Source organism: Tiliqua scincoides, chromosome 3 (assembly GCF_035046505.1).
Source record: "Tiliqua scincoides isolate rTilSci1 chromosome 3, rTilSci1.hap2, whole genome shotgun sequence".
Taxonomy (NCBI): domain Eukaryota; kingdom Metazoa; phylum Chordata; class Lepidosauria; order Squamata; family Scincidae; genus Tiliqua; species Tiliqua scincoides.
Genome location: NC_089823.1, coordinates 154,769,719 through 154,783,120, shown reverse-complemented (window position 1 = coordinate 154,783,120; position 13,402 = coordinate 154,769,719). Strand labels below are relative to the sequence as shown.

At 42.1% G+C, this 13,402-nt stretch overlaps 1 protein-coding gene across 2 annotated transcripts in view; it reads right to left on the bottom strand.

The window, feature by feature from the left end:
• Positions 1–13,402, bottom strand: part of ANAPC16 (anaphase promoting complex subunit 16) — a 30,554-nt gene that overhangs the window by 14,073 nt on the left and 3,079 nt on the right. The window lies entirely within an intron of this gene.

Below are 13,402 nucleotides of genomic sequence, written 5' to 3'. Positions count from 1 at the left end.
TGTGCTCCTCTAGTGCACTCTGGCAACTGCCCTCATTTTACACTGCAGATTGACTTATCTACTGACAAAGGTTAAGAAAATACAGGAAATTTAGCTCCTTTGTCTTATATTCCCCACTGATGTACATCTAGTAGTTTTGTCTCTACAGTGGTAGGAATACCTTAACCTATGAAGTGCAAGTGAGCAGTCTTTAAATACCAAATTCTGGTTTCTGGGCCAGAGATTTGGCCAGAGTTTGGAGGAATGTTATTCCAGATTCACCTCTGCCCACATCTCAGATTAAAATAAGAATCTACCTTTATAATAAACATGACAAACCTGGATGTCTGCAACGAGTCACGATGGATATGCAAAGAAAACTGTTTCAGAGTTGGACTCCCTGTGTTTTTGTCAGAACTTGCAACTTTTGTTTTGCTTTAAAGACCATGCTATAGAACAGGGGTGCTCAAAGTTTTTGGCAGGAGGGCCACAACATCTCTCTGACACTGTGTTGGGGGCCGGAAAAAAAGAATCAATTTACATTTCAAATTTGAATAAATTTACATAAATGAATATATTAGAGACAGAAAATGAATGAATAAATTCAATCCAGTTTATGATCCCATTCACCCTAAGAAGGGGGGGGTCTTCATGCCAGTTTATGATCCCATTCACCCTAAGAAGGGGGGCGATCTTCATGCCAGTTTATGATCACATTCACCCTAAGAAGGGGGGGATCTTCATGCCAGTTTATGATCACATTCACCCTAAGAAGGGGGGGATCTTCATGCCAGTTTATGATCACATTCACCCTAAGAAGGGGGGGGGAACTTCATGCCAGTTTATGCTCACATTCACCCTAAGTAGGGGGGGATCTTCATGCCAGTTTATGATCCCATTCACACATACACACAAATGGAGGGGGAGGATCTTTCACACTTTCACATACCCGCCTGCTCACCTGCCCCCTCGCCCTCCCTTCTTCCCTCGCTTGGGCTGCCCGCCTGCTTGCCCAGCTGCCTGCCTAGCTGCCTGCCCATGTGCTGGTGCTGTTGACTGCCTGCCTGGCCGGCCGGCCGGCCGGCCAGCCAGCCAACCAACCAGCCCTCCCTCCCTCCCTCCGGAGGGAGATGTGCTGCGAGCTGGGCTGGGCTCCCCTCCCTCATAATCTCTCTCTCCCCCCTGGCTCAGGCTGCAGGAGGGGAAGGGAGCTGCTCCCAGCTCAGCCCAGCCCATGGTTAAGGAAGAAGAGACTAGCAGGCAAGCGCAGGGTCTTTTATAGTGGGAAGTAACTCGAGACCTGCAAGTCTCACGTTACCTTCTCACTATAGAAGGCCCTGCACGCTGGATGGGCTCGTCTTTCCTTCGCTGCCACTGAGCTCACTGGCAGCGAGGGAGAGCAAGGCACAGCGCTAGCGCGGTGGGCCAGCGCGGACTGGGGTGAGGGCCAGGTGCCCACTGGAGGTGGGGGGACCCCTTGGGGGACAGATGGGGACCTGCAGCGGGCCGCAAGTGGCCCACGGGCCGGGGTTTGGGCACCCCTGCTATAGAAGCAAACTAGTAGCCTATGGTATATAAAAGAAGAATCTAATTAATTTGTATATACTTGTAACTATGTAGGTACCAAACTAAGGCTGGAAACAGTTGCTGCACATCTTCTGTGACCCACTACAAAATTTGGAGTAAGACCACAGGATGGTTTGGATGTGATCAGTCTGTTGGAAACTTAATTTATACTAACTGAATCTCAGCAAAGATTAGGTTTACTGTCAAACATAAACACCACTAAAGAGAAATGGCTGCTCAAGTGCCTGTTGCATCAAGTTCTCATATTTTCACACACCGCAGACATCCTCACATCAGGAAATGTTTTTGTCTGTTAACCAAAATTGTAACTCTAATAGCCAGATCTTAGTAAACTGCGGTACTGTTGTGAATTCCTTCCTATTCAAATGAATACCATGCAAAAACAAATGAATCCTTTGGCAATGTAGGCTATGGCCTAACATCTCAAGGATGGTGCACTGATAATAGGTGAAATGCCATTTATTGGAACTACAGTATTAATTTTACAGCCCAATCCTATGTATGTCTACTCAGAAGTGCTATTGCATTCCATGAGACTTACTCCCAGGAAAATGCGCACTGGACTGTAGCCTCAAAGTGCTGCAGATTTTAGAACCCAGGGATTCTGTATCAAACTAGGTACTTACAGCAGTCATTTTCAACCTCTTTCAGCTTGCACACTGACAAGGCACTAAAATTGTCAAGGCATACTACCAGTACATAAGAACATAAGAACAGCCCCACTGGATCAGGACATAGGCCCATCTAGTCCCGCTTCCTGTATCTCACAGCGGCCCACCAAATGCCCCAGGGAGCACACCAGATAACAAGAGACCTCATCCTGGTGCCCTCCCTTGCATCTGGCATTCTGACATAACCCATTTCTAAAATCAGGAGGTTGCGCATACACATCATGGCTTGTACCCCATAATGGATTTTTCCTCCAGAAACGTGTCCAATCCCCTTTTAAAAGCGTCTAGGCTAGACGCCAGCACCACATCCTGCGGCAAGGAGTTCCACAGACCGACCACACGCTGAGTAAAGAAATATTTTCTTTTGTCTGTCCTAACCCGCCCAACACTCAATTTTAGTGGATGTCCCCTGGTTCTGGTATTATGTGAGAGTGTAAAGAGCATCTCCCTATCCACTCTGTCCATCCCCTGCATAATTTTGTATGTCACAAATCATGTCCCCTCTCAGGCGTCTCTTTTCTAGGCTGAAGAGGCCCAAACGCCGTAGCCTTTCCTCATAAGGAAGGTGCCCCAGCCCGTAATCATCTTAGTTTTTTACTTACATTACAGTTTTTTACTTTAAATTACTACATTATAGTTAATCTTGAATTAATAAAATTAATACAATTAAATCATTACATGACAAAAAAATTGACAAGAAGCATGGTGAGGGAAGTATATGCTGTTTCCAAATAGGAGGAAATCTTCTATGTTCAAATTCTTATCAAAAGTGCCAGAAAGTGTTGGCAAAGACAGGGCAGGTTGATCACATAGTGGAGAATGTGGGTGAGGGGCAGGGAGGAGACATGATTGAAACAAGTGCAGGATTAAACTGGGGGAGGGAGGGAGAGAGAGGGAGAGAGAGAGCATGAGGCAGTGATTCTGTATCTTTGGAAGGTGCTAAGAAGTGAGGGGAGGGACAGTAAGAGAGTTGCTAACTGTGATTGTGAGATTTGGGGGGGGGGGATATTCCTGGGGAAGGGGGTGGGGGAGAAGAGGAGAGAGAAGTGCCAATTGCCTGCTTGCGCATTTGAGAAAAAAAGAGTGCAACCAAAAGCCCAATCCTATGCATGCCTGCTCAGAAGTAAGCCCCATTATGGCCAATGGGGCTTACTCCCAGGAAAGTGTGGATGGGATAGCATCCCCAGAGCCTAAGCCTATGCATGCTTGCTCAGAAGTAAGCCCCATTATGGCCAATGGGGCTTACTCCCAGGAAAGTGTGGATGGGATAGCACCCCCAGAGCCCAATCCTACACATGCCCTGCTCAGAAGAAAGCCCCATTACAGTCAATGGAGCTTACTCCCAGGAAAGTGTAGATAGGATTGTGGCCCAGTGCCCTTCCACTAAAAGCCCCAAAGTGCAGGGAGGGTTGCTTTGGGGAGTTGCAGGCAAACTGGCAAGGAAAAGGGACTTTCAGGAACCCTGAAACCTTAGGTTGGGGGCCTCAGCAGACTCGCTTGCTATGTACCTGCTTGCAGCTTCTGGCTCCCTCTTCTCACTCATTCTGCAGCTCCTGGCTCCTCCAGGCTTCTCTTGTTGTCCAGTCAGCATGCAGGCAGGCAACAACCTCCTTCATGCCCAACCCTATGCATGTCTACTCAGAAGAAAGCCCCATAGTAGCCAACAGGACTTACTCCCAAGAAAGTGAGGATCAGGTTGCAGCCTGAGTCCTGCTCAGTAGCAGGCACAAGCTCCAAAGGGACTGTTCAGCTGCTGCATGTGACCAGCCCCTTTCCTGGCTGCCCCCTTGCTTGTGCTGCCTGCCACGGAGGCTCAAAGCAGCTGCTGCCTGCCTTCTCTGATCCTGTGGCACACCTGAGGCAGCCTCGTGAGTTGAAAACCGCTGGCTTAGAGAATAAGCCAGTGGCATGATGCACACCTATTCCCACCCATTATCATTGAACACAAGCAGCTTGCACTGTTTGAGAAGGAGCAGGGCTGATGGGAAGGTTGGATGAAGGTAACATCCAGAAATGTTGTGGAGTACCTGGCCCAAGGGCTTATGAGGGTGAGAGGAAAGGACTAAAAAGAGAGGATAGTGTCCAAAACTGAGGACAGGCAGGAGGGGAATGGACTGAGCTGCAGCATTTTTTAAAATCAAAGATTTGAACTTGAACATTGTCAAATATTCAGCTGGATACCCTGCTTTAAAAGGAACATTACAGTATAGGAATCACAGACAGTTAAATCTCAGGTATCTTTAAGCCCACTAGACAAGAGTACTAGACTATATCCACCTTTATGCCACCAACAAAGCTATACACACTCAAATTCTTCAGCATGCACAAAAATATTCATTGGGTCAGATGCAGCCAGACTGAATGACTCATCTCTTACATTCAGGCTCCTGATCTTTTTTCCCTATATTTATGACACTGCCAGTACCAGTGCAGCTTATTTATACACAAATTTCACTCAACAGGAATGGCCGCTGCAAATGAGAAGGAATGTGCTGATCCCTGGAGAAGGGGAAAAATGCACCCTTTAAAATCAAAAAGCTTTTTTAAATTGATTTGCTATAGTGCGTTTTTTGCGCACAGGAATACTGAGGCTCAACCGGTATCTGTGTGTTTATAGTGTATATACAAAATTCAGTGTAGTTTTACCACTTGATGGCACTGGAAACTTACAGCACAATTCTATGCATATCCACCCAAAGGTAAATCCTATTGAGTTCAATGTAACTTACTCACAGTTATGTGTGTCTAGGACTGCAGCCTTAGAAATCCCAGCCCTTGGAAAGACAAGAGTCCTCCTATGATGGCAACTGGTAACTTTCCTATTTATTTTTTATCCTATAGAAATCTCAGAGCAGCTTTAAGTGGCACTCCCAGTGGTTACCAGAAACTCACCAGGTCCATACCACCTCAGCTTCCTGGTGCCATAGGGTTAGAATGGTCCCAGACCAAGCCCTGGGCTCTTTTATACTCAAATCTATTCCCCAAGTGTAGTATCATTCATAAAGGATGTTCACATATGGAAACAGTAACCCTTACTTGAAAAAGGCAAACAAGAAGGGCACTTACAAACTAGAGTCATGATTTCTGCTGGTGGGTATAATTTTTAAAAGATGCATTTTATGCTTATTTTGTACCCATAAGATTTATTTTGTAAATTTAAAATGAACTCACAGGATTCTTTATCTTTTTGCTACTTAGACTAAACTGGTTAATTTTCTGAACTGGCTCTCAGAGACCTTGTGAAAGTGGATATAAGAGAGCCAAGATGATGTAGTGATTCTGGAGCTGGAGTTAGACCTGGAAAATCCAGGTTCAAATCCCCACTCAGCCATGAAGCTTCCAGGATGACCTTTAGCCAGTCACTATCAGTCTAATATACCTCACAGGATTGTTGTGACATGGACAAAAGTAGGGAAGGAACTATGTACACCATCCTAAGCTCCTTAGAGGAAGGGTGGTATAAAAATATGAAACAACTTTTAAAAAAGTAAAAGACAACAGTTGTGGCTGAAGCTGCAATCCCATGTACACTTACTTGTGAACTCAATGCGATTCACTTCCAAGTAAACATGCATAGAACTATGTTGTGGTTTAGTGCAATAGAGTGGCTTTCAACAACTTCTTTCCTAAACATGCTAAGGCTTTCACAGCTGGAATCCATTCTGATCTTAACAGTTTTTCAGGCTAGGTCTAGTTTTTTATCTGAGCCTAAACTAATCCTAAAAGGGGGGGGGGCGCTAACTATCACCAACACTAAGTTAAAAACTGAAAACAAAAAACAACTAAAACAACCTAAAAAACTAAAACCAAGCTAAGAACTCTGAAAACTAAAAAACCAAAGGCACCTGAAGCTAAAATAACTAAGGATTAAAACTAAACATCAAATAAAACTAGAGACTAAAAAGACTGGAATAAGTAGCTTAAAAACTGAAACCTGTTGTTTTGCCCACAGCTTTGATGAGCTTCCTCAGAGACCACAGTTTTCCTCAGGCACTAGAACTTGGTGCTGCTCTTATACAGGTTGTAACTGATTGCCTACTGAATTAGAGAACATTGTTATCAGCTGTTAGCCCCACTGGCTCCTTACTCTCTGAATAACATTTTTCACTGCTAGTAGCCATGCATTATTAACTTTCATTGTTTCTTCTTTCCTATTAAGATTGTTTTGATGATTACATATTTCAATTGCTTCTCTATACATACTTGCATGGCAATGTACAGTATTATACAACAACTCAGTGTGTGTTCAAAATCTACTTTATGTCCTGTTGTCACTGAGTGTTCCGCAATTGCTGATTTTTCAATCTGTTTTAAATGACAATGTCTTTCATGTTCCTTCACTTGGGTCTGTATACTCCTTTTTGTAGTGCCAATCTATACCTTCCCATAGCAACATGGGATCTGATATACCCCTGCCTGTAAATGTGGGTCTCTTTCATCTTTTGGTTGTCGCAGGATTTGCTGTACCTTGACTGTTGGTTTGTAAATTGTCTTAATATTTACCTTCTGCAGCAGTCTTCCTATATGATCTGTGACATGTTTGATATAGGGGAGAAAGGCTCCTTTCCTTCTGTCTCATTTACCCACCTAGGCACACAAGTAGCATTAACAACACTATTCCATCTGGAACAAGTTGATTGTAAATGTTGTTCTAATGCAAGTCAGGAAACAGAGGAGAATCATTTTTAATACTATTGGAAAATTCTAGTCAACATAGCTTTTTCCATTTAGTTTACAGACCAGCTTTAAGCATTCCGTGTGAAAATGGACAGAATGTCTTCAGGTTCTTTAACAAAAGCACTGTTAAATCTACAAAGCCACTTGCCTGCTGTCTAACACTTCCTGTGTGAAAGAGGGCTGGAATGGTCTCAGCATTGTTTTCACTCTCCCATCTCTACCACAGCTCTCAAAATGTGAGTGTTTTAGTGTTTATTTTAATGGCTTCAAACATAAAAAAATAAGTTACAAATCCCTTACTGTTTAGCAGAGTTGCTGTCTAACTGTATTAACTACTGTACCACTACAATCTGAAGACATTAAATTTTAGGTCTTTAATGTGAGAGCATAAAAACACACACACACACACACACACACACACACACACACACACACACGAGTTAAAGCTCTTGCTGTTCTGTTTAGTCATTGAACTCTTACTACTTTCATTACTTATTCCATCTTCCTTCATCCCTGTCAGCCATACAGCCCATTTAACATTAAAACAGCACACCGGTGACTACCTGATCAATGGCTCATCATGGCACCCAAGACGTTGCTGGAGAAAATGGATCTACAAAACTTGCCACAATGGGAATAGTAAATTAATCCAATCAAGGAAGCATTTTTTTAAGCTTGCATAATCTTGTGTTGTTCAAATATAAGCCAGCAAAACTGTCATAGTTTACCTGAATGCTCCAGTGCATGGTAGACACTATCAATAAAACTTTTTTTTCTAAATCAAATATCTAATCAAGTAAATGGTAAATTGAGACAGCTGCATTTTTGCTCTATGTTCATACACAATCTCTCTTTTTTTCCTTCCTTCCTCTGTAAGGGCAGATGATTCTAGTATTTATCTGCTGCTATACAACAACCCACAGATAAACTCACAACTCTTTCAGTTCTGATTTGTTCATAAATACAAGCTGGAAACTTGATTCTACAGTGTCCTTTTGCTATCTATATAACAGGTCAGCAAAATAATAAATGGACACGATTATGACATTAGAAATGTCAGCTGAGTAAAGCCTGGCCAGGGGGCTTTCCCAGGAGATTCCGCCGTCTTGGCAGCAATGGTGAAGAATTCATTTTGAATCAAGCTGAAGGCCCCTGCAGGGAAAGACGTTGAAAGACTTAAGTAAGTGTTATTCTGTTTGTGTATGCCTGGCGTGGACTGAGCAATTGATTGCCTGATTTGTTTTTTTGCCGTGAGAGGGGGGGGGAAGGTTTCCGCCCCAGCTGTTTATCGGTGTGAGGAGAAATCGTAGAGGAGATTTACCAAGCTTGCTATGGATATATGAAAATATAATTACAACTTTACAACTTTGAATTTCAGTGGATTACAAATTAACTGTCCTTGGAAAGTTTGTGTATTGGAGCATTTATTGCCTTGGTTTGGGAGTGCCTGAAGGAGCGGCTGGATGTTTTGACATTCCTGCGTTGCCAAGGTTACAAGTCTAAACAAGATAAGAGAAATATAAATAAAACAACAGTGCACCAGTGACATCTAGTGGATTTTAAAAGACATTGCAAGAACTGGATTTGTGTTTATAATTCAAGCAAGGAAGATAATACGCTGAGGACATCTAGTGGCCTTAAAGAACACTGCGAGCAGAAGAAAGGAAGGACGAACCAAGATGGCCGGCAAAACAGTGAAAGTCCGAGGCTCACCAGCGTCGGAGACGGGACTTGGAAAATTAGTACAAGAGGAACCAAAAGGGAAAGACTGGAAACAGATTGTGCAAGACAACATAGAAGAACTGTTGGTAATGGTACAGCAACTAACAAACCAATCTGTACAAACTCAAGCTAGTGTGGATGCTTTAACCAAACGATTAGATGATCTTATTGGACAACTGATGGAGGTGAAAATTACACCAGAAGAAAATAAACAAAAGTGAGAGATTGGGACAAAAGATAAGAAAAGATCAAGCTAAAATATCGGAAATAGAAGAAAATCATGCAGGATGCAGAAACAACGTTCATGGAAATTCAGATGGATAGTGGAGCTTGAGTGGTGAGGATACAAAATATACCAGAGGAGAAAGAAGAAGATACATTGCAACAGATTGTCAGATTAATATCAGAATGGATTGATACACCAATGGAGGAGATATCTAAAGAATTGGATTCAGTGAGAAGAGTGAGCTTATCAGAGAAAAAACGAATTACCAAGAGAAATCCATGTGAAATTCATCAGAACCTTTTACAGAGATATATGATTGAAGACCTCACAGGAAAAGGAATGGACAGTGGATGATAACAAAGTCAACATTTTGAGACATATTCCATGGAGAGTGAGGAAAAAGAGAAAAGAATATGAAAACCTGACAAAATGTTTGAGAAAAAAGCAAGTAACATACAGACGGCTTTCTCCGGAAGGTATGTTTTTTGAATATCAGACACAGAGATATAATATAAATTCAACAATGAAAGCAGAAAACTTCTTGAGTAAAGTGATAAAAGACGATATAAGAAAGGAAGAAAAGGAAGAAGAGAAATCGAGAAGAAAAGAATTAGAAGAATATAGACCAGAAATGGAATTGGATGAAATCAAAAGATTTAGAAACAACAGATGAATTAGAGAAGAGCGAGTAAGAGGCGCTCACAATAGCAACAAGAAAAAGACAAAAAGAGAAGACCAGTAAAAAGAAATGTGATTACTAATGAATAGGGCATTGTTGGTAAATAAAAAATTAGAAGTTTTTGTGACTTCAGATTTAAAAACTGTTGCCATTTATGTTAAAAGAAAGATTGAGAACAATATTAATATATGCATTATAAGATGGACTATTGGACTTTGAGATGTAAGAAGAAACAGTAAAATAATGCATGATCAAATGGGTGTAAAATATAGGCCATAATATCATAATAGATTAATGGGAACAGATCTGGAAGTATAATTTTAAAAAAACCTACTAGAACAACAAATTTTATATTTTTTTAGATATTATAGAAATGTATACCTAGTTATTATGATTTTAACTATAGTGAGGATCTTATATGTTAGAGGATTCTAAAATACTGATGAAAAATGAATTAATAGAGAAAGTTAATTAATTAATGAATTAATAGAGAAAATAATGAATGTGATGGAAATGTGATGGGAAATGGCAAAACAAAACTGCTAGTATTATAATGCCGTTGTACAAATCGATGGTAAGGCCACACCTGGAGTATTGTGTCCAGTTCTGGTTGCCACATCTAAAAAAAGACATAGTGGAAATGGAAAAGGTGCAAAAGAGAGCGACTAAGATGATTACTGGGCTGGGGCACCTTCCTTATGAGGAGAGGCTACAGCGTTTGGGCCTCTTCAGCCTAGAAAAGAGGCGCCTCAGGGGGGACATGATTGAGAAAATTATGCAGGGGATGGACAGAGTGGATATAGAGATGCTCTTTACACTCTCACATAACACCAGAACCAGGGGACATCCACTAAAATTGAGTGTTTAAGTGAAATTGAGTGACTAAAATTTAGTCTCCCGAGTTAGAACAAACAAAAGAAATTAAGAACATAAGAACAGCCCCACTGGATCAGGCCATAGGCCCATCTAGTCCAGCTTCCTGTATCTCACAGCGGCCCACCAAATGCCCCAGGGAGCACACCAGATAACAAGAGACCTCATCCTGGTGCCCTCCCCTACATCTGGCATTCTGACTTAACCCATTCCTAAAATCAGGAGGTTGCGCATACTCATCATGGCTTGTGCCCCATAATGGATTTTTCCTCCAGAAAATTATTTCTTTACTCAACGTGTGGTTGGTCTGTGGAACTCCTTGCCACAGGATGTGGTGATGGCGTCTGGCCTGGACGCCTTTAAAAGGGGATTGGACAAGTTTCTGGAGAAAAAATCCATTGCGGGTTATAAGCCATGATGTGTATGTGCAACCTCCTGATTTTAGAAATGGGCTATGTCAGAATGGCAGATGCAAGGGAGGGCACCAGGATGGGGTCTCTTGTTATCTGGTGTGCTCACTGGTGGGCTGTTGTGAGATACAGGAAGCTGGACTAGATGGGCCTATGGTCTGATCCAGTGGGGCTGTTCTTATGTTCTTATAGACAGACTTTTAGAAGTTTTGGATTAACAACGAAAACCAACACAAATTGAGCAAGGGAAAAAGCCCTTTTATGCTTGGTTGAAAATGGAGTTTTAGAAATATATGACAGGGCATTTAGATGATTGCATTACATATATATTATCTTTGATATGATACGATACATGTATGATGAATGAAAAATGATATTAAGAGGTAAATTTAGAAGAGGAATTGATCAAGATATGTAATGATTTATTAGTTTTAGTGATATATGATAATGATATATGATTTCCTGCACCCTTTGTGTTTTTTGTGTAGTGAAGTGTGTTATGTTTTTTGTGTTATGTTTATTTGTTTATAGTTTTTGAAAAACAAAAAAGGGGGAAAAAAAAGAAATGTCAGTTGAGGAATATTTCAATCTCTAAAATCATTCCATGGCAAATTTCAATGAGATAAGCTTTCAGACAGGAAAAAACCTCTAAAGAAGGGGGTGTCAAACATAAGGCCCATGGGCCAGATATGGCCCACAGAAGCTCTTTTTCTGACCCATAACTGGGCTCTCCCAGCACCACCATCAGCTGCTCTCAACTGCTGAGCATTGAGGTGATGCATTGGCAGAAGACGCACTGCTGATAGGGTGGTGCTGGGAGAGCCCAATCATGTGAGCTACCCTTTCAACAGTGGTGCTTCTGCCAAGGTGTCACTTTGCAGAATAACTCTCAGCTGCAAAGTGACATCATGGCAGGAGCAGAGCTGCTGAAAGAGTAGCCTGCATGATAATTGGGCTCTACCATACTTTGAAATATGATCAAAGTTTGCATACAGTATTTTCTCTTCTGTCATTTGCAGCTAATGAGTTCCCAGGTGCTTATTTTTGGTCATCACCTCAACGTCACTTCCTGCTTAATGACATCACTTCTGCCTCAGCAGCTGCCATGAATGCTATTTGGCCCACAATATGAAATGAGTTTGACGCCCCTGCTCTAAAGGATATTAGACAGGAAAAAAGTTGAATCGGAATGTATAATGCAACACAGCATTATCACACAAAGGGGCTTGAATTGTGACTGGAGCTCCTTATCACACTACAGAATTAGTTGACTCAACAGTGTTATGAGGTCACATTGTTATTGTGCTCATCTATAGCTAGGTATTTCTGTGCATACAGCTGCACGTGCACACACAGAGCTTTCACCAAGCTTCTGATAAAGTGGTCTATAGACTATAAAAGTTTAGGCTTAAATAAATCCGTTAATCTTGTAGATGCAACAAGATGTTTTTACGGCCCCCTTCCCTACTTGGACACAAACTCATAGCAGATTTTATATAAAAGACCATTTGGGATCTTTATGTAAGCAAATTCCAGAAAGAAGGGTAGTGGAATGTCAGTCTGTTGGAGCAAAATATAAGAAGACAGCCCTGTGGCACTCTAAGGCTAACAAATTTATTGTGAAATAAGTCTTTATGAGCTTAACTACAGTAGCTTTGGAGAAGCAAGAAGAGGTTTCATACAACATGTAAGCAGATTCTGATGATTAGATTGTAGAACATATTACCACAGCATGTGCATGAGGCCAAAGATTCAGCAACAACACACAAGTAGGATCTCATATTTATATCACAGATCAACTTAATACAGTAGAATCAGGACAGGTCTGGAGGTCAGTCCTGAACCTGGGAAATCAGGTAGACATTTAGGGCCCAATTCTATCCAATTTTCCAGTGTTGGTGCAGCCATGCCAAAGGAGTGTGTGCTGCATCCTTTGGTAGGGAGGCCTCCTCAAGGTAAGGGAACATTTCTTCTCTTACCTTGGGGCTGCATTGCAGCTCCACAGGTGCTGGAAAGTTGAATCAGATTGGGTCTGTATGCCTTTCTTAGTCTGTATGGACCTCTAGACCAGAGGTCTCCAAACCCTGGTCTGTGGGCCAGATCTGGCAGTACAAAAAAGCCATCTGGTTGCAATGCTTTCTGTTCCATGCCACAGCTGCCTTTCTCAGCTTCCGATGCCTGTTAGCTCAGTGACCCGATTTCCTGGGGCAACAGCTGCCCAGAGCGAGGCTATGGGATGATTGGGCACAAAGAAAGATAGCTGCAGTGTGGAATGGAAAGCACTGCGCCCAGGTGCTTTTTTGTAACGCAGCAGGCCATGATTTGGAGAAGAGAAATACAGGCAAGCCAGATGGGAAGGACTGAATAGGAATAAGTGCTAAAGTGATAATGTGGTATGGTACGATTCCCCATAAATTAAGCCATTTCTGACCAACACTGCATATAGCCACAGGGCCAATTATGTACACCTGTGGGTCAGGCAAAAATGGGTTAAATTAGCTTAATTGCCTGAGCATTGGGAGGAACTCTGCTGTTGCTGTTTGTGACAAGGGTGCCTTTGCTTTAGCCACCCCAGCCT